The 20,700-nt window shown below is 45.2% G+C and overlaps 1 protein-coding gene across 2 annotated transcripts in view; it reads right to left on the bottom strand.

The window, feature by feature from the left end:
• The window catches only part of ASXL1 (ASXL transcriptional regulator 1), a 177,204-nt gene that overhangs the window by 143,283 nt on the left and 13,221 nt on the right, over nucleotides 1-20,700 (bottom strand). The gene's annotated exons all lie outside the window — the stretch shown is intronic.

Raw genomic sequence — 20,700 nt, 5'->3', positions numbered from 1 at the left:
GATGCCAGTTGGCAAAGGCTGACATGCTACACCTGTTTTGAGCATTAACGGGACTACACCACTGTATAAAGTTATACATAGCATGAAACACCCAGACATCTCTTCATCACAACATTGCCGTTAGGTATATTTCCTCGCCCCAAGAATAACAAGTCACAACTAGGTTCGTTGATCTAGCTTCACTTCTGGCTGAACAGGCAGGGGGGAATGAAATGGAAGTCACATACAACTTCTTCAATAACAAGGTCATTGGTCATAAAATGGGCAAAAGCAGTAAGCATCACACTCTGCAGGGAGGAGAGACCGGGCCTCCTGGAGGGTTGTTGGGATTTTTAAGAACACATTGAAGAGAATGCCGCCCTGAAAATCCTTGTTTGGTCTCTTGGATACAAGTCTCCAGGCATTATTAGTAGTCTGATGTGGCCTGCTTGCACCTTTAGCAGTTTCAAAGCACCTATATCCCTTCTCTATGTTATTGCCTGGTGAGGTATCTCAAGGGCACATAATTATACAAAATTGTGATATGTTCCTCAGTGGGAGGGTGGGTGTGGGGCGCTCCGATTTTCAAAACCAAGTTTTCTTTTTATGCAAATAGCAATATAGGATTATTTAACAAAGTTAATAAAAATGCATTAAAGGATAGGTTACTTACCTTTAGTAAAGCCTTATTTGATAGAGACTGTATCTAACTGCAGATTCCTTACCCTTGAATTCTCCCCAGGCGTCAGACTGGAAGTGGAAGATTTTTCCTGCACAGTACGCCAGTTCACCGGTAGGTGGCGTTGATCAGCTCTGCGTCAGCAGTTCTAGTTGTCCACGCAGAAAAATGCACTGCGGTTCCTATATAAACGTTATCCAGGTGCACCGTCCGTTTCCTTACACAACTTACTACGTCAGAAGTGCGGAGCCATGAAGAACACAGACATCGCAAAACTAGGGCACTGAAAGGAAAGTCCCTGCCCCTGGAAATCCGTTCACAAAAGCGGGGAGGATGGGTGGGTCAGTAAAGAATCTGCAGCTAGATATAGTCTAGCAGATAAGCATTACTGAAGGTAACTAACTTGTTCATCTGATAGAGACTTCTAGCTGCAGATTCCTTACCTCTGAATAGATAATCAAGCAATACCATCCCTGGAGGTGGATCTGAAACAAATTTCAAACAAGAAAGTTCTGCAGGACCAAATGGGCAAAAGGCCCGTCACTATGGATCTGACTGTCCAGGCAGTATTGTTTGGTAAAAGTATGCAGGGATGCCTACATTGCTGACTGACCGATGTCCAGGACCGGAACTCCACGTCCTAACGCAGTAGTCTCAGCTTTAGCTCTGGCAGACTGAGTGTGCAAGCTTTCAGGGGGTTGCTTTTTGGCCTGTGCATAGCAGATCTTAATCCAGAGTTCGACCCATCTAAGGATGGTCTGCTGCCACACAGCAGAACCTTTCTTCACACCAACAAACCCTGCAAAGAGTTGGTCGTTAACCCAGAACTCTTTTGTATGATCAAAGAGTAACGCCATTTCTCTTTTTGGTCCAGGCGGTGGAGTCTCTCCTCATCCTTAGAAGGATGTGGGAGTGCGTGAAAAGTAGACAAGATGACAGATTAGCTTACATGAAACAGTGTGACCGGTTTTGGCAGAAAAGAGGCCCCATCGCAAAGCACCGCTTTTTCAGGATAAATGGAGAAGTAGAGTGCCTTAGCCAATGAGGCCCGCAGCTCACTCTCTCTGCAGGAGGATGTAACTTCCACAAGGAAGGCTGTTTTCAATGTGAGAAGCGTGAGGGGATAGTTGTGAAGAGGCTCGAAACGAGCACACATTACGTAGGTCAGAACCATGTAAAGATCCCACTGGGGCATCACTAATGGAGATGGAGAGAAGAAATGGGTATCACCTTTGAGGAACCTATGTAGAGTAGGAAACGAACAGGGAGGGTTGACCAGGCAACTGCAAAAGAGGCAGAAATAGCAGATAAGTAACCCTTAAGAGTGCCCAAAACAGAGACGTGCTGGACAAAGGGAAGGATGAACATTCGAACTTCTGAAAAAAGTGCAGAATGGGGGGGTGGGGGGGAGGAGGAGGGGTATAGATCAGACTTTTCTTCCAATGAAAGCGTGTATCGTTTTGGTGGAGGGACGCCTGGCTGCCAAGATGTTACAGACTTCGGGAGGAACGTCAAAAGCTATCAAATGACACTGCTCAGTCCTCACGCAAGAAGGCGGAGAGTGGACAAGTTCAGGTGAAGAACTCTCCCCTGTTGCTGCAACAGAAGATCTTCAAGAAGGGGCAGTCTGATCGGAGGAGCGATAGACATGCTCAACAGCTCTAGATACCAGACTTTCTGCACCCAGTTCAGAGACAAGGATTACTTGGGCTCGAGTGTTCCTGATCTTCTTGAGAACTCTAGGCAGGACTGGTCTGGGAGAAAAGGCTTACAGGAGGGCTGAGCACCACTCAAGACAAAAAACATCTCCGAGTGAGAGCCACCTTTGAAACTCTAGCACACAGAACTGCTGACATTGTGCATTCTCAGTGAAGGCGAACAGATCTAATTGAGGCTCTCCACACTCTTCAAAGAGACCTTGCTCCACCTCCAGGTGGAGGGGCCATTCATGATCCGCTAGGCTTGCTCGAATGAGTTCATCTGCTCTGGCGTTTAAAGAGCCCGTCAAATGTTGAACCACCAGGAATATATGTCCTGCTGTTCCAGCCATGTCCAGAGGCGAAGAGCCTCTTGACAAAGGGTCCACGACCCAACACCGCTCTGCTTGTTGCAATACCACATGGCCGCAGTGTTGTCCGTGGACACTTACGCTATCTTTCCCTTGATAGAGGGAAGAAAGGCTTTCCAAGTTATTCGAACAGGCAGATTGGAAGGAGCGGTGAGACAGGTGGCCGCCACTTGACCCAAGGATCAGGCCATAGCACGTGAATCACTGAATTACTCGAGAGCTGAATCTGCCTGGTCTCCGAAGAGAAGGGTGCCTTTGAAAGCCATGTCCACCAGGGAAGCTTGGACATCCCTTGAAAAGCCAGACATTCTCAGCCAGGTGTAATATCGCAGGGTCACGGTCGTTGAAACCACTCTGCATAGCACTCAGTCGGGTCCAGCCCACAACAGATCATAAACTTTGCTGTGTCTCTCCCATCAGCAACAGCCTGAGAGAGTACAGGCCAGGTCTCCTCCCGGACCTGTGGCAGCACTTGTGCAACCATGTCCCGCGGTATGCAAGAATATTGGCCCAAAAGGCATGGGGTGTTCACAGACCGTAATACAAGGTAGCAGAAGAAAACATCTTTCCATTTGAATCCAGCCTCTTGGACTCCCTATCCCGGGGTGCGGTAGGGAATGTGCCAGAAACTTGTGTCCCTAGTGGAGGGGAAATGGCGGTGGACAATCGTCCTATTTACAGGAGTCCCTGGGCTGGGCTTGGACCAGGTACTCAGAAAGACGTCACTGAGGGCATCACTAAACAGGAGCAGGGGTTCAGAGGGGGAAGCTCCCAGTTGCAGCACGTCTGTTGAGAGCTTAGTCTCAACAGCCACTGAGGGAAGCTGAAGGTCCAGGATCTCAGCCACCCTCCTCACCACCAATGAATAAGAGGTCCCCTCAAAAAGCATACCAGTATCTGGAGATGTGTCTAGTCCATTGGCTTCACCAAAGTCCTCACACCAGTCAATTTTTCATTGTATGAATGGTATTCAAAGAGTCCAGCAACTCCCCTCCCATTATTCCCTGAGGCCCAGCACAGCAGAATAGGGCTCAGGATCCGAACGAGGAAGCAAAGCTCCTGCCGGCGTCAGGCCTCACCCATCCTGCTCCATGTCGAAGCAGGGCAGTCCTTCCTTGGTACTACTCCCAAGTTGAGATCTGGGTTCCAGGGGTGCCCTATTTATCTTCAGAAAATACCCCCATGGTAGGATACTTTTGGTAGCCAATGAGCTACTAGGTTCCCTCTCTCCTGGTGACCACTTCCTGTGAAGTGTGGCATTTGGCTTTCCGAGGATGCACAATGCCCACTACCAACACTGCAAGATTCCTTTCTCAACACTGAGCTCCCTAGCCTAATGCCAGAGGTGTGGCTGCCAAGGGGCTACACATCCCTGAAGAAAAGAAAAAAATAAAATAAATCACAACTGGCTTCTCTGTCTCCAGTTCAGCTTCTCTTAAGTGCTACCCATTTGCCCTTTGAAGCTTATTCTTTGAAGTTTGCCATTTGGGCAGACACCCTTGTGACTTCCTGCAGGAGGTAGGTAACGCCTCTCTCCCACACAGACCGCTGCTGTGTCCTTTCCTGGGAGGCATTAGCACGTCTCCCCAGGAGGGCAGAAAGCGGTCTGCAGGACAAGCCCTATGTACACCAATAAACGGGCACTGGAAACATAGGGCAACTTAAGTGGCCAACTCTAAAGTTGCGCTTTGCCAACCTGTGACATTAAATTCGACTTAATACACCAATTCTTTTGATACTAAACAGTAACAACCATAGTATTCCTATTAAGATGTAAGCAGGGCTGGAGTGCCAGCCTGTAACTTTACTTTCCAATGGGGCTCCTACTCTCTCCACAGTAAAAAATATATTTTAGGGTTTTTACTGCTAGAATATGTCAAAAGTATATGCTCCACCTTTTAATATACAGCACCCTGCCTTAGTGCTCATTAGGCATGCCATAGGGGTCACTTACAAAAAGGAGGTTAAGGCTTCACAATGCCTTTAAATGGCAAAGACAATTTTGCAGTTTTAAGTCACCCTTCCAGGCTGCAGAAAGCAGACTGGGAGCTATATCAGTGGCACACTGGGAGCTATGTTTTACCTCCCCAGATTCAAGGTGGCACATAAAGTGTGCAGTCCTGGAGGGACACTAACTCACAGGCCATGGGTGTTCCTACAAGTAATTTAGACTATGCTAAATGGGGATAAGTCTATTGAACATTTTTAGGGTCAGAGCATCTGCACCAAGTCGTGTTTAGCAGGGCTTGGGAGATTTCAGAGCCATTACACCGGTACCTAGTAGTCAAAGTGGGGCAAAAAGTGGAGGGTCAACCTGCAAAAAACCTGTATCCTTACCCACGCTAAACACCAAATCATTGCCACTGCATGTGCTGCATCCTGACAGTCACTTACCTTTTCTGCTGTGCGTTAACAGGCTGAGCTGTTTGTTTTCAACCAGATTACTCTCTCGAGGCCTCTAGTACGCACTTGACACTTAGGTGATTGATACCCGAGTAAGTTACCTAACAATAATACTGGACAACAGTCAAGTAATGTTTGTCTAAAAATCTTTAAGAGGACATTCATTATTTGAATAGTGTGCCTTTCAAGTGGATTTATACCAATATTTGTCCCCCCCCCCCCCCCCACCATAAGCAGTTGATATGTAATGCCACATTTGACAATATGAATTCTTTTGAATATTTAAATGCTTTGTAGTGGTCCAAAACCCTGTATACAATTGTTTCTTAACACAACTGATTAAGCCAGTTTGGGCACATCAAGTGATTCATACGGTTACCATTAAAGGCCCCATGTGGCACCATTTCTTGGGCCAACAAGCGACTCCATTATAACCGGTCAGGGTAGCACTTGACTTAATATCTACTAGGGCCCTGACAAGCGACGTTAAACCTTTAAACTTTAAACCTGCACATCTCCCTTAATCAGGCTTCTAATGAAAATGGTGGCATATTGGATAAAAACTGACTTGACGAAATGTGAGATTAGGAGCCATTAGCACTCACTGTTTTAGTATATCCTAGGTTATCATTCTTCAGGGCTGACAGTTTGGAAGATCCTACAATTGGATGAAGTTCAATAAACTTTTTTCCCCTGTGCACAGCTGATAATTTTGGCATGGGTGCGAATGATTTCGTACAATTTACAACAAAGCATTAATATATTTGACACTGTTTACTTCAAGTTCTCAAATACAAGACACTCCTGACAACTGGCTTCAATGATATGCTGACTCTTCTTGAAATATCCAAACGGAAGCATTTTCTTCTTCCTACTCGAGTGTGTCAATAAAGAAGCTAGTGTACAGAGAGCCTAGAGCATGTTTTAATTCAATGAAATAAGTTGGCAAACGTTTAAAGAACTTATTTAAGCCCTACAGTGGCTGACACCCACACTACCTCCCTGGTGCGGGGTCACAACCAGTAACCGACACCAGGCACGGGTTAAAAAGCCCCCAGGAGACACTGAAGATCTTCTGTGTCTTTCCTCGCCCCCCCACCCCCTTGTAATGGCACACACCATAAGGCACGGTGACGTCACTATCTGTTTTCCTGACCGGAGCAGGCCCAAACGTTCGGGAAGGCCTCGTTTGAAAGGGGTGATATGTAAGACAGAGTGTAAAAAAAACACACCTATTTCCGAAATGCCCTGTAATTCACATTCTAGTATGGGGATCCCAGAATTCAGAGATGTGCAAATAACCACTGCTTCTCAACACCTTATTTTTGAGCCCATTTGGAAATACAAAGGTTTCCTTGAAACCTATTTTTCAGTCTTTATATTTCACCAAATGAATAGCTGTATACCCGGTATACAATGAAAACCCATATCAAGGTACAGCTCATTTATTGGCTCTGGATACCCAGGGTTCTTGATGAACCTACAGGCCCTATAAATCCCCACAACCAAAAGAGTCCAGCAGACGTAATGGTATATTGCTTTTGAAAATTTGACATCGCAGGAAAGTTAGAGTAAAACGTGGAGAAAAATGGTTGTGTTTTTTTAGCTCAATTTCAATATATTTTTATTTTAGCTGTTACTTTCTGTAGGAAAACCTTGAAGGATCTACACAAATGACTCCTTGCTGAATTCAGAATGTTGTCTACTTTTCAGAAATATTTAGATGTCCGGGGATCCAGAATTGGTTTCACACCCATTTCTCTCACTAAGTGGAAGGAAGCTGAAAGCGCAAAAAAACAAAAAAAAAAAACAAAAAACAAAGTACAAATTAGGTATGGCCCACTAAAATGCCAAAATTGTGTTGAAAAATGTGGTTTTCCGATTTAAGTCTGCCTGTTCCTGAAAGCTGGAAAGGCGGTGATTTTAGCACCACAAACCCTTTGTTGATGCCATTTTCAGGTATTAAAAATAAAATTAAAATAAAAACATAACACATGCTTTGTTCTGCAGCCCTTTTTTCTCATTTTTCGGAAACTCTGGGTACCTTTAGAATCCCTAGGATGTTGGAAAAAACGATGCAAAGTAAGCATGGATAGCTTATATGCACAAACATTTATGAAAGCCTAAGCACAAACTACCCCAAATATCCCAAAAAGGGCTCAGTGGGTTTTTTTTTTGGGGGGGGGGGGGGGGGGGGGGGGAGTATGCCGCCCAGCAGTTAAGGGGTTAAAAAACATTTTAACATCTAGGATTACATTTGGAGACGATGAAACTTTATGACTGCTTCTCAACTGCTAAATTTTAAAAGAAATGTAATATATTTTTGTTAATCAATATCTAATTAGTCGAGGTAACATGCCTTTATAACTCCAATTGTACTATTATGTTTTGAGATTTAAATTCGAACATTAAATATCTTTCTATACTGCAATAGCCAGGAGTACATACAATAATGTCCTCTCCAATTTACCCTGTCACTTCACCCTGTTGTGTGCAAGCTGCATCACCAATGAGAAACTATTTGGGGGGGGGGGTATGTACGGCAGTACCTCAAGTCCTTTTCATTTTACTAAACTTTTAAGTTAGCTATTCATAGGGGCCTCAGCCACCCCTCTTCATTCAGGAGTCTGTTACTGTGTCATTCACACTGTTCAAGAACTTACAAGCTCGCTAGGTGAGCATATTCTGAGGACCATTCAACCTATGTACAATTACAATCTTTGCCCCAACAAACAGCCCCAAGAGCATATAATACAAACGTTACTGAATCAGCTTCTGCAACAACCATAATGACCTCACCAAGATAGCCACTAAATGTCATTATGCTTTGCTCTTTTACTCATGCCTTCCAATTAGAGGGATGAGTGGGTATAAAACATGGCCATACCATGTATGTCTTAGTACCAGACCGCACCATTACAGCTTCTCTTCCGCTGCTTGTCAACTCCCTTAACCACACTCTTTGTGCCCTGCAATGGGAACCCTGGTTGGTTCCCATTGGCCTTTGAGGTTATACACTGGTACTATGAAAATAAGTGATGCCAAAATCTGAATCATAGTCTCAACTGCCGCTCCCCCCCCCACCCTTAAAAAAATCAATAAAAAAAAAAAAACACAACACAGTCTCAAACTGCCCTCCAGACTAGCATTCACTGCCCAGGAACATTCACCTCTCCACCAATAACCACAGGCACAAATTTGTTCTTCCTGCTCACCCAATTCCTCTTTTTCATTGCTCTCCACTTTTGAGACCATCTACTAATCTGATTTGGTAATCACAATCAGACCTTTATGACAAAATAACCAGATTAACGCATGCAAATAAGTCTCCCAACCACAAATGACAACGTCCTCTTTCTCCCTTGACTTTCATATGACAGAGTAGACAGGACTCCTGTTGACACATTAAAAAATGCTGTACCACTAGGAATTTGCATGAAATATACAGGTAACTGAAATTCGTGTAACTAGCTTCACCCAAACTAAACTTTAGACTCTGCATGAGCATTTCAGCCATACTTTCTGCCTAATGTTTCCAGTGGCCTACTCACAAGGCGGAGAATACAATCAATGGCAGCACTTCACTACAAATTTAAGGTACATTAATTGTTAAATATCCCTGCAATATATCGTCATGAAAACCAGTTTAACCTACCTCACTGACTATATTACTTACCACTTTTTGAATCAAAGGGCTGGCTTCAATTGCTATACTGTTTATTATATGCAAAAACAAATCAACATGGACTGTTCAATTACCCTAACATTCAAAGCACACACTAAAAGCAGGGAAACTGCAATTAAGCAATTCTTAGCTGTTGTGATTTCGGCATAATTGTAGATTTGCCTCACCTTCCACAAAATCCATCAACTGCTGCATAATCACCATATTTTAACCAAAACAAAAGTTTCCATCTCAAACAGATTAAAACAAGTTACTAAATGCAGCAAGGAGTGGTGTCAGGCAGTGAAAAGCCCTTCACAAAGATTGACTGGCCACTTTCAGTTGCTCATAGACACACGTGGGTTTTAAACTTGTACTAATGAGGTGAAACGAGCCTATACAGAGTTAACATGAGTAAAAATAACAAAATAATGAATACTATCACAAACTGTGCTGCATAACACCACATAACTTGCATAACTTGTCTTTTTTTTTTTTTTTGCTTGCTGCATACATTAGCCAACCCTGTTGCATGCGTTTGTCCTCCCCTGCCTCACAATTCCAGGGGCCCGTAGTATAAGGGCTATTTCCAACCACATGCTTTATGTTTCCCAATTGGGATCTTGCATAAAACTGGAGTAACACCTGGTTAGGGCTCATCTTCATTTTCGCAAGACAAAGGCCTCAGTCAGTGCCTGTGCTCTAAAACTTAAAAGTACAAAGCTCTACTCTCTCAATCTATAGGTGTGCTCAGAAATGTATCACAAAACAAGCATTTGCAATGCAAAGTTTCTTGCATTTGCTTGTGTTAGAGCCATTGGCATTGTTAATTCATAACTGGACTTTTCTTGCCACATAATTTGGTCAACCAGCCTCGTAATTCTATCTTTTCCTGACATATAATTCCAGTAGCTCTGCATGTAACTAAAGCACTTCCATTTACCTTCTTCCTCTATCTGCAGCAAAAAAAAATGAAAATGTTGCCATTTAGCATCCTAATTTAAATTTGACATGGTAATTCCAATAGAATACCACTTTCACCACCCCATCATCAAAGCTGCTGGCTGGCTAACACAATTTACCCAAAAAGACACAAGGCAGCCAAAGACAAGAAATAAACTAGAAAGGTCGCCCAAACATATCATGAGTATTCAAACAGTAATAGTGTAACAAGGATGTTAGATTGGCATGAATCATGATCATAAATGTAATAAGGAGATATTACTAACACATATACAATTATAATTTAAACTTATCTGAAATAAAATTTTGGCATTAGACTGCAATGCTCAAAACAGCACCTAGAGGGCACCATAACAAAAAATATAATTTATAAGAAACATGGTCATATAACCATATTGTTAGCCCCTAGAGGGCATAACCCCATGAAAACAAACAGGAGAAAGTAATGCAGTATAGCCATATACTTAGCCCCTACAGGCTGTTTTTAGGGCAAGCAGGCCTGCTGCAGTGATATTACAAACCAGGCCTTTAAAACAAAACTTCTCCCAGCTGTAAAACAAAAGTTCTATCCATGAAAATGCTTAAGACACTGAATGGTGGGAGGGGTTATTTTGGGGTCCCCACTTAACTAGTGTGGGGACCCAGAGATTATGTAGACAGAGCGTTTTGTAAAAGTAATGCCCTGCAAAGCCTTGTGGTGCGTTTTCATACCACAAATACTATAATATGTTGACTGCAATCCTCAGAACAGCCCCTAGAGGACAGCAAAATAAAAAAAAGCATTTAAGAAGAAACATGGTCCCTTGGAGAGCATAACCACATGAAAAAAAAGAATGGGAGAATGTAATGCAGTATAACCATATATTTAGCCCCTAGAGGGTGTAGTGCATTACATATTTTCAAGGCTAGCATTCCTATTACAATATTATTAAAAATAAGTCCATAAAACAGAACTTCACCCATCTGTAAAACAAAAGTTCCAGACATGAGAGTGCTTAAAAAGATAATGAATGATAGTAAGGGTTTATATTCTGGAGTCCCCACCAACAGTGAAGGGACCCAGAGATGATATAGACAAATGAGTACATAGTGGTCAATGTTTTGAAGGTTGTCCCATTGTCCTTGGACCACCACAGGCTAACGTATGAGCAAAATTTGTTGTAAAAGTAATACCCTTCAAAGCATTATAGGACAAGTCTCTGTGCCACAGATATTTGCATATGTGGCTATGTCTGTATTGCTTAGAAGAGCCCCTAGGGGACACAACAATGAAAATAGCATTTGTAAGAAACACGGGGCCTGATTCTAACTTTGGAGGACGGTGTTAAACCGTCCCAAAAGTGGCGGATATACCACCTACCGTATTACGAGTTCCATAGGATATAATGGACTCGTAATACGGTAGGTGGTATATCCGCCACTTTTGGGACGGTTTAACACCGTCCTCCAAAGTTAGAATCAGGCCCACGGTCATGTAACTATACTGTTAGTCCCTGTGGGGCATACCCACACAAATAGAAAATGGCATTAAATAATGCAGTATAACAATATATTTAGCCCCTAGAGAGCATAGTGCATTACACATTTTCAGGGGTTGCAGGCCTATAACAGTATTACAAACAAGGCTCTTAAAACACAACCTATTCCCAGCTATAGAACAAACGTTCCAGTTATGTGGCAAGAAAAGACACTGGGAGGGGGGTTATTATTGTGGGTTCAGCACGAACCTAGTGTGGGGACTCCAAGATGATGTAGACAGAAAGAGCATGTCATGCTGAATGTTTTGTAGGTGGTTCCATTTTCCCAGGACCACCACAAGCTGAGTTATGAGCAAAAATGTTTTGCAAAAGTAATGCCCTGCAAAGCATTATGGGATGTGTTTCCCTAAGCGTAGTGAATATTGTAATATCGGCTTTACATAAAGCATTTACCAATTTCAAGTGTTTTAATGGGAGAGCCACAAGAAAGGACTCTGAATAGGTTAACTGTGAACAATGTGACCAGCACCCCAATACCAATGATCGAGTTCACGCTGTTGTGTCTGTTTGCTCTGCGAGTGCCATGGCCGCGATGCAGCACGAAGAGGAAGAGACAAAAAAAAAAAATTGACCACGCTGTAGTTTATCAGCAATCGTGCAATCATCCATGTAACCGGGGCAGTCTACAAGGCTTGACAAAAACAGCCTCAAGGCGGGACAAACAAAAGCATTTACCAAAGACATCAAACGATTTTTGAAAGGCAAGCCCAGGAACGAATGAAAGTGATGGGCGTGGTGAACAGCCCACTGCGCTTACAACAGGTCAAGGCAACTGTGCGCTTGACCTAAAAAGACAACTAAAAATGAGTGACTCCTTCCAATTCCAGTGTTTTTGTAACAACTTTTACCACAATTTTTCTATTACTGGTGTGTCACATTACACTGGTCCTCAATGGTTAACACAAATGCAGTGTTACACTTCGAGGGCCACTCCCATCACAAACACAGATAACTACCCTGCATTGAACTTGATAAATTGTATGCGTTATTACAACCTTAAAAACAGACCCAAGCCTACGCGCCACAAATGATGGCGGAACGTGTAGGCCACTCATCTGCAAAAAAATAAATAATTGAGGCATTTTTCAATACAGAAAGAGTTGCAAGCATAAGCAATAAATGTTGTGTACATTTGAGTGATATTGTTTCTTTCATGTATGAGTAACCTTAAGAATTACACAAAAGTGATAAATTATTTACACAATGTTAAATTAAAGGTGAATCCACTCTTCTCGATTTACTCACTGAAGTAGTAGGCCCCGACCACCTCCAATAACTAACCACCACTAAAGGCATTTAACACTGAATAAGATGCAGGCTGCACACATTTTACTACAAATTAATTGATTACTGAGTGTCCTACACTCAATTTATAGGTATCTAGCACATTCCAGGATTCATAGACTCAAAATACCAGCCTAACTGCAGTGTGTGTGTGGGTGGGTGGGTGGGGGTCGGGGTTGGCATAATACAAGCATCATAGTCCTGAAGATGGCCTCATGGATGTTTACCAAGTGAGACCGAAACATCAATGCACAACCCATCTTACCTCTGGACAATTTATACCATCTATGAGTTTTGTTTCTGTCAAACACACTCTAGGTGTATGTAGAAAGTGGGTGCAAACTATGTTGTCATTGGTCAAAAAACCTTGAAATGCTGATTACGTTTTATTAGACACGGTCAATGTACCATGAGATATTATTTGTTTAGAATCCCTTTATTTTCTTTAACATTCATTTGATTCCAAAAACAAATTTGAAAAACGGATACACCTGCTTATATGATTGATTTCTTAATCTTAATGTTGTTCTGTATATTGAGTTATAGTCAATTTATCTGAGTTGTCATTCACAGGCATCATTGAGTAATGTGAATTTCTCCAGTAGTAACACGGTTTCTAAGTAAATCCCTTGTTGGCATTTTTACCTACTTTATTTTGGCTATGTTGACTTTGACATCATGAAGAGCAGTAAACAGATGTTTGACTGGGACAAGTCTATAGACATTGAAGATGACCCAAGGCTTCTCGATTAATAAATTAAATCAGTGGGTTTATTTGGTATTCATGGAGTTTGTACTATTCTAGATATCGCTATTAAGAATAATGTGTATGTCCCACAGTAAGGTGTATTAGGCTCTGGAATATTTAGATGGTGAGTTTAGCGTATGGACATGTGGCATACAGGCAAATATCCTCAAACTGTGGGGCATGCCCACCAGGAAGATGGCCTGATCTGTGGCCTTGTTCATTTGCCGCATTTCCAGGCTGTCTTCTGTTACACACAGACCTTGAAAAATAAATTAAAACAAATGGAAAGTGATTCGGAGGGCGCTGGTGATCTGGGAAAGGGGGGGGGGGGGGGGGGGGGTAACAGTGTCATGAAGATGGCTACAAAGAAAAAAACGAAATAGTCTGAACAGTTTGTTTTTTCACTGTCAGCTAACTGTATATACACAACAGCTTAATTGAAAAATAAAAGCAAGATAAATTAACCCAGTAAATGTATTCTTGAAACCTCAGCTGGCATATCATAACCACAGATGTCTGTATGTGTGAAACCAGAGTAACAATTTAATTTGGCACACTTGGGAATAGGGGGCTTTTGAACTTATAGTGCTATGAGGTCCTAGCCACTGACAGAAAGCACTGAATGTGTAATGTATTATTTTAACCTTGCATTACACACAGTCTAAGCTAGGCTGTTGCAAAATGATGCAGTGCTTGAGATAAAACAAGTTCCTACAAAATACAGTTTTTACTAATAAGTAATCAGACTACACCTAATGAACAAGTTACTTACCTTCGGGTAAAGCATTATCTGGAAGAGACTATCTAGTTGCAGATTCCTTACCTTTGGATTTCCCTAGGGTCAGACTGGATCAGTAAACAGTTGCTTGAGCAATGCCCCCTCAGCACGCCGTCGGGTGGCTCTGTATGCTGTCGTTGGTGCCGGAAGTGACATCACAGTCACCTATATAGGCGCAAGCCAAGTGTGAGGGCATCAATTTCTTTAATCAACTTTCTACACCAGGAGCGCAGCACCATGACTGGAACTGCAGCATATGTGTCTCCAATCTAGGGACCTTAAAATGGATCACCCTGACCCTAGCAAATAAGTCTGCATAGCGGAGAGTCATGGGTGGGAGTAAGGAATCTGCAGCTAGATAGAGTCTCTACCAGATAAGGCATTACTGAAGGTGTACATCTGACAGACTTCTAGCTGCAGATTCATCACCTTTGAATAGATACCAAAGTCATATCCTCTTGGTTGTGGGCTGCAGACAAATACTTTCAAACTAGAAAGTCCAGTAGGACCGAACAGGCAAAACGTCTGTCCCTGCAGACCAGACTGTCCAGGCAGTAGTATTCGGCAAACATGTGCAGGGATGGCCACATTGTGGCCTGAGATGTCCAGGACCGGGGACTCCACAAGCTAACGCCTTGGTTGCATCTTTTCCCTGGTAGAACGGGCCCGTAAGCCCTCAGGAGGCTGCTTTTTAGCCAGGGCACAACAGATCTTTATACAGAGAATGACCCAGTGCAAAATGGTTTGTTTCTGTACTGTCCAACCTTTCTTCAAGGAACTCTTCTGTGCGGTCAAGCTGGAATGACACTCTTTTTGAGTCCAGACGGTGGAGTTGCTCCTCTTCCTTAGAGGGATGCTGGGGAACCAATGGGAGGCATTTAAAGTCTTTATCAGAGGTCACTGTAAGGGCACACAATGGAATTTGCGGAGATCTCTTGAGAGCAACTTGACCAGAGTGGAGAGGTCCCTGACGGGGTACGAATATAGACAATCCCATACTGCACTGGACTCGCAACAACTTGCAAAGGCCAGAGCAGAGCACATCTCCTTATTAGAGAGATTGCGCGGTTTAATTACGCAGCTCACTCGGCTCGCACACATGCTATGGCAGATCACTCGGGAAGTTGTTGGGCCGGCTTATTTGCCAGGACCAAGATCGAAGCCCTATTATTGCAATTCATTCGGCAGCTGGAAACATGCTCCAAGTTCCTCGGGAAATCACTATGAATTTATTGGGCGCTACAAGTCGCTTTACCGTTCCGCTGTGTCAGCGGACTTTGAGCCGGGGGCGACTTTTTTTTCGCACCTACCTTACCCCCTCTGTCAGATGACCAATGTGTAGAACTGGAGGCGCCCCCGACGTTGGATGAGGTGTGCTGGGGTATACGAGCCCTATCAGCAGGCAAAACACCTGGCCCGGATGGTCTTCCGTCTGAGTTTTACAAGTCCTTCTCTGTAACGCTTGTACCCCATCTTCTCTCTCTGTATGAGCAGGCACTGCAGGAGGTGGTCTTTCCCGCTTCGCATCGCAAAGTGCTGCTGGTGTTGCTTCGTAAGCTGGGCAAGGACCCATCTGAACCGGGCTCCTACAGGCCGTTAGCGATTACACAATTCTAGCCAAGGTCCTGGCAGTCCATTTGGCGCCTCTGGTCCCACAATTGGTACATTTAGACCAAAATGGCTTTGTGCCGGCACGGGACACCTCACACAATATCCGGCGCCTATTCAGAGCCATGCAGTATTCAATACAGAACTGTCCTCGGGCAGGATGTCTGGTGCTCGACCTGGAGAAGGCCTCCGATTCCATGGTATGGTCTTACTTGTTCCAATCGCTGTGCCGATTTGGAGTCAGCCCACACTTCCTACGCATGATCCAGGTGTTGTATACTCTGCCTCGTTCTAGGATTAAGGTTGGTACACTTATATCTGACCCAATTGAGGTGGGAAGAGGCACTAGACAGGGCTGCCCCTCTCCACTGTTTTCTTTGGCGATGGACTCCCTGTCTGTGGAGTTCCGCAGGACCGGGCAAACTTGAGGTATCCCGCTGAGGGATGGCCTGCACTCTCCGGCTTGCGAGTTAATTGGGCAAAGTCATGCCTTTTCCCTTTTGATCCGACAGCCGGACCCTAGGATGCAGATTTCAGAAACGGACGTCCTGTGGCAATCCAGGACTTTCCATTACCTGCGCATACAGGTATTTCATACAGAGAGGGACCTCCACTATAGTAATCTCCGCAGAGCAGTTTCCTCCATTTGGTCACAGATGACTTCCTGGCAGACCTTGCCACTCTCGGTGGCCGGTAGGATCGTCCTCTTGAAAATGGTGGTCCTCCCTCGCCTCCTATATTACTTCTCTAATTTGACTCATTATGTTCCAGTTAGCTTCTTCTGTGAACTGGAGCCCAGAATACAGAAATTCATTTTGAATCAGGGTCGCTGTAGGGTGGCGTTGAAAACGTTCCATCTACCACTGTCCCAGGGTGACCTCTCAGTTCCAACCATGGAGCATTATTACCTGGCCTCTCAGCTTCAATGGGGGGGCGTGTTGGCTGGCGGGTCTCCAACTAACTGATAACGCAACCAATTCCCCACCCTGGACGCTAACGCGGATACTTCATCTCTTTTCACCTCCTTACTAAGCCACGATCCCCTGAGGAGCGGAGCTTAAAGGTGGCTCATCCTTGTTACCGTAGGTCCCTGCGTCTGCACGGCGCACATCTCACAACTGCCGCTGAACTGGGTCCTTGGTATGCAGCTGATCTGCACACTCTGGGTGATCTCTACAGCGTTGGTGTTCTGATTCAGTTTGCTGAGCTTCCGACGGAGACAGGGCTGCCACCAGGGCAGTTTTTTTGTACCACAATACTGCATGCACTATCACGCAGATGGGGAGATATGGCCTCCGAACCTCCCACACGCCTACTGGTGCATTACTTGCAAGTTATTGGGCAAGGGAGACACCGGATTTGATGGTCCACTGATGCGCTTAGAGCACTTACAGCCAATGCACACAACACTTTACGAGCCACTTGGGAGGGCGATCTAACGGGACCCCTCACTGATGCAGCTTGGGTGGAGGCACTAGCCAGTCATACTAATGTCCCCCGTTGTAGGAAGTTGGCTCTGTATGTGCTATTTCAAAGTAAGGAATAGCATGCACAGAGTCCAAGGGTTCCCCTTAGAGGTAAAATAGTGGTAAAAATAGATAATACTAATGCTCTATTTTGTGGTAGTGTGGTCGAGCAGTAGGCTTATCCAAGGAGTAGTGTTAAGCATTTGTTGTACATACACATAGACAATAAATGAGGTACACACACTCAGAGACAAATCCAGCCAATAGGTTTTTATATAGAAAAATATCTTTTCTTAGTTTATTTTAAGAACCACAGGTTCAAATTCTACATGTAATATCTCATTCGAAAGGTATTGCAGGTAAGTACTTTAGGAACTTCCAATCATCAAAATTGCATGTATACTTTTCAAGTTATTGACAAATAGCTGTTTTAAAAGTGGACACTTAGTGCAATTTTCACAGTTCCTGGGGGAGATAAGTTTTTGTTAGTTTTACCAGGTAAGTAGGACACTTACAGGGTTCAGTTCTTGGTCCAAGGTAGCCCACCGTTGGGGGTTCAGAGCAACCTCAAAGTCACCACACCAGCAGCTCAGGGCCGGTCAGGTGCAGAGTTCAAAGTGGTGCCCAAAACACATAGGCTAGAATGGAGAGAAGGGGGTGCCCCGGTTCCGGTCTGCTTGCAGGTAAGTACCCGCGTCTTCGGAGGGCAGACCAGGGGGGTTTTGTAGGGCACCGGGGGGGACACAAGCCCACACAGAAATTTCACCCTCAGCAGCGCGGGGGCGGCCGGGTGCAGTGCAGAAACAAGCGTCGGGTTCGCAATGTTAGTCTATGAGAGATCTCGGGATCTCTTCAGCGCTGCAGGCAGGCAAGGGGGGGATTCCTCGGGGAAACCTCCACTTGGGCAAGGGAGAGGGACTCCTGGGGGTCACTTCTCCAGTGAAAGTCCGGTCCTTCAGGTCCTGGGGGCTGCGGGTGCAGGGTCTCTCCCAGGCGTCGGGACTTTAGGTTCAAAGAGTCGCGGTCAGGGGAAGCCTCGGGATTCCCTCTGCAGGCGGCGCTGTGGGGGCTCAGGGGGGACAGGTTTTGGTACTCACAGTATCAGAGTAGTCCTGGGGTCCCTCCTGAGGTGTTGGATCGCCACCAGCCGAGTCGGGGTCGCCGGGTGCAGTGTTGCAAGTCTCACGCTTCTTGCGGGGAGCTTGCAGGGTTCTTTAAAGCTGCTGGAAACAAAGTTGCAGCTTTTCTTGGAGCAGGTCCGCTGTCCTCGGGAGTTTCTTGTCTTTTCGAAGCAGGGGCAGTCCTCAGAGGATGTCGAGGTCGCTGGTCCCTTCGGAAGGCGTCGCTGGAGCAGGATCTTTGGAAGGCAGGAGACAGGCCGGTGAGTTTCTGGAGCCAAGGCAGTTGTCGTCTTCTGGTCTTCCGCTGCAGGGGTTTTCAGCTGGGCAGTCCTTCTTCTTGTAGTTGCAGGAATCTAATTTTCTAGGGTTCAGGGTAGCCCTTAAATACTAAATTTAAGGGCGTGTTTAGGTCTGGGGGGTTAGTAGCCAATGGCTACTAGCCCTGAGGGTGGGTACACCCTCTTTGTGCCTCCTCCCAAGGGGAGGGGGTCACAATCCTAACCCTATTGGGGGAATCCTCCATCTGCAAGATGGAGGATTTCTAAAAGTTAGAGTCACTTCAGCTCAGGACACCTTAGGGGCTGTCCTGACTGGCCAGTGACTCCTCCTTGTTTTTCTCATTATTTTCTCCGGCCTTGCCGCCAAAAGTGGGGCCTGGCCGGAGGGGGCGGGCAACTCCACTAGCTGGAGTGTCCTGCTGGGTTGGCACAAAGGAGGTGAGCCTTTGAGGCTCACCGCCAGGTGTGACAATTCCTGCCTGGGAGAGGTGTTAGCATCTCCACCCAGTGCAGGCTTTGTTACTGGCCTCAGAGTGACAAAGGCACTCTCCCCATGGGGCCAGCAACATGTCTCGGTTTGTGGCAGGCTGCTAAAACTAGTCAGCCTACACAGATAGTCGGTTAAGTTTCAGGGGGCACCTCTAAGGTGCCCTCTGGGGTGTATTTGGCAATAAAATGTACACTGGCATCAGTGTGCATTTATTGTGCTGAGAAGTTTGATACCAAACTTCCCAGTTTTCAGTGTAGCCATTATGGTGCTGTGGAGTTCGTGTTTGACAAACTCCCAGACCATATACTCTTATGGCTACCCTGCACTTACAATGTCTAAGGTTTTGTTTAGACACTGTAGGGGTACCATGCTCATGCACTGGTACCCTCACCTATGGTATAGTGCACCCTGCCTTAGGGCTGTAAGGCCTGCTAGAGGGGTGGCTTACCTATACTGCATAGGTAGTGAGAGGCTGGCATGGCACCCTGAGGGGAGTGCCATGTCGACTTACTCGTTTTGTCCTCACTAGCACACACAAGCTGGCAAGCAGTGTGTCTGTGCTGAGTGAGAGGTCTCCAGGGTGGCATAAGACATGCTGCAGCCCTTAGAGACCTTCCTTGGCATCAGGGCCCTTGGTACTAGAAGTACCAGTTACAAGGGACTTATCTGGATGCCAGGGTCTGCCAATTGTGGATACAAAAGTACAGGTTAGGGAAAGAACACTGGTGCTGGGGCCTGGTTAGCAGGCCTCAGCACACTTTCAATTGTAAACATAGCATCAGCAAAGGCAAAAAGTCAGGGGGCAACCATGCCAAGGAGGCATTTCCTTACACCCGTAATGCCAGATTCCTCCTTATTCAATTTTACATGTTACACAGAGCTTACCTCACGCCAGCCCGCATTAACAGATATTTTAACTGTGTGGATTCCGCTTGCCCTCGTTGCAATTTAATAGGGGCAGACTTCCTTTAAATGTTCTGATCTTGTCCCTCCTTAAGCATTTATTGGCACAGAGTTACTTCATCCTTATCCAAACATACGTCACGCCCACTGCAATTAGACTGCAGCTTCTGTCTCCTGGGCCTTTTCCCGAGGGCCAAGAAGCACAAAGCACAAGATTCCTGGACTGGAGTCTTCTGGCAGCCAAGCGTCTCATCACTAAAAGGTGGAAGGCCACCAAATCCCCATCAGTACTGGCTTAGAGGCGTTCCTTTGTGGTATGGGCAGAGGCGGTGGCATTGCGGCGAGAGGATGCTATGCGCATGCGTACATATCCCCCCCCCCCCCCTCCCCTCCACTAGCTGGGATGAGATGTTGGCTCAGTTGCAGAGGGAGGAACAAGATGCAGTTGCTGATGGTACAGTGCCACCCGACACCAAGCTGGTACTGCTTTGTAAAGCTATATACCATTGCTATCACCTGGTCATTTATTCGCATGCTTTCCCTCCTGGGCCCCTGCAGCCTCCACTTGAATATTACTAAACAAATGTTTGTGTTGCTGCAATTACGAGTGATGTTATGAAGATGCCGCCATGCTGTGGGTCCCCTGGACACAGGGAGGTGGGTGCAGAGGGTGTTATTTATTATTATTATTTTTTAATTATTTTTTATAAACTGTTGTTGCACCTGCAAA

The sequence above is a fragment of the Pleurodeles waltl genome, chromosome 7 (assembly GCF_031143425.1).
Source record: "Pleurodeles waltl isolate 20211129_DDA chromosome 7, aPleWal1.hap1.20221129, whole genome shotgun sequence".
Lineage (NCBI taxonomy): Eukaryota > Metazoa > Chordata > Amphibia > Caudata > Salamandridae > Pleurodeles > Pleurodeles waltl.
Note: the sequence above shows the minus strand (reverse complement) of the source record. Positions and strands in the feature narration are given on the sequence as shown.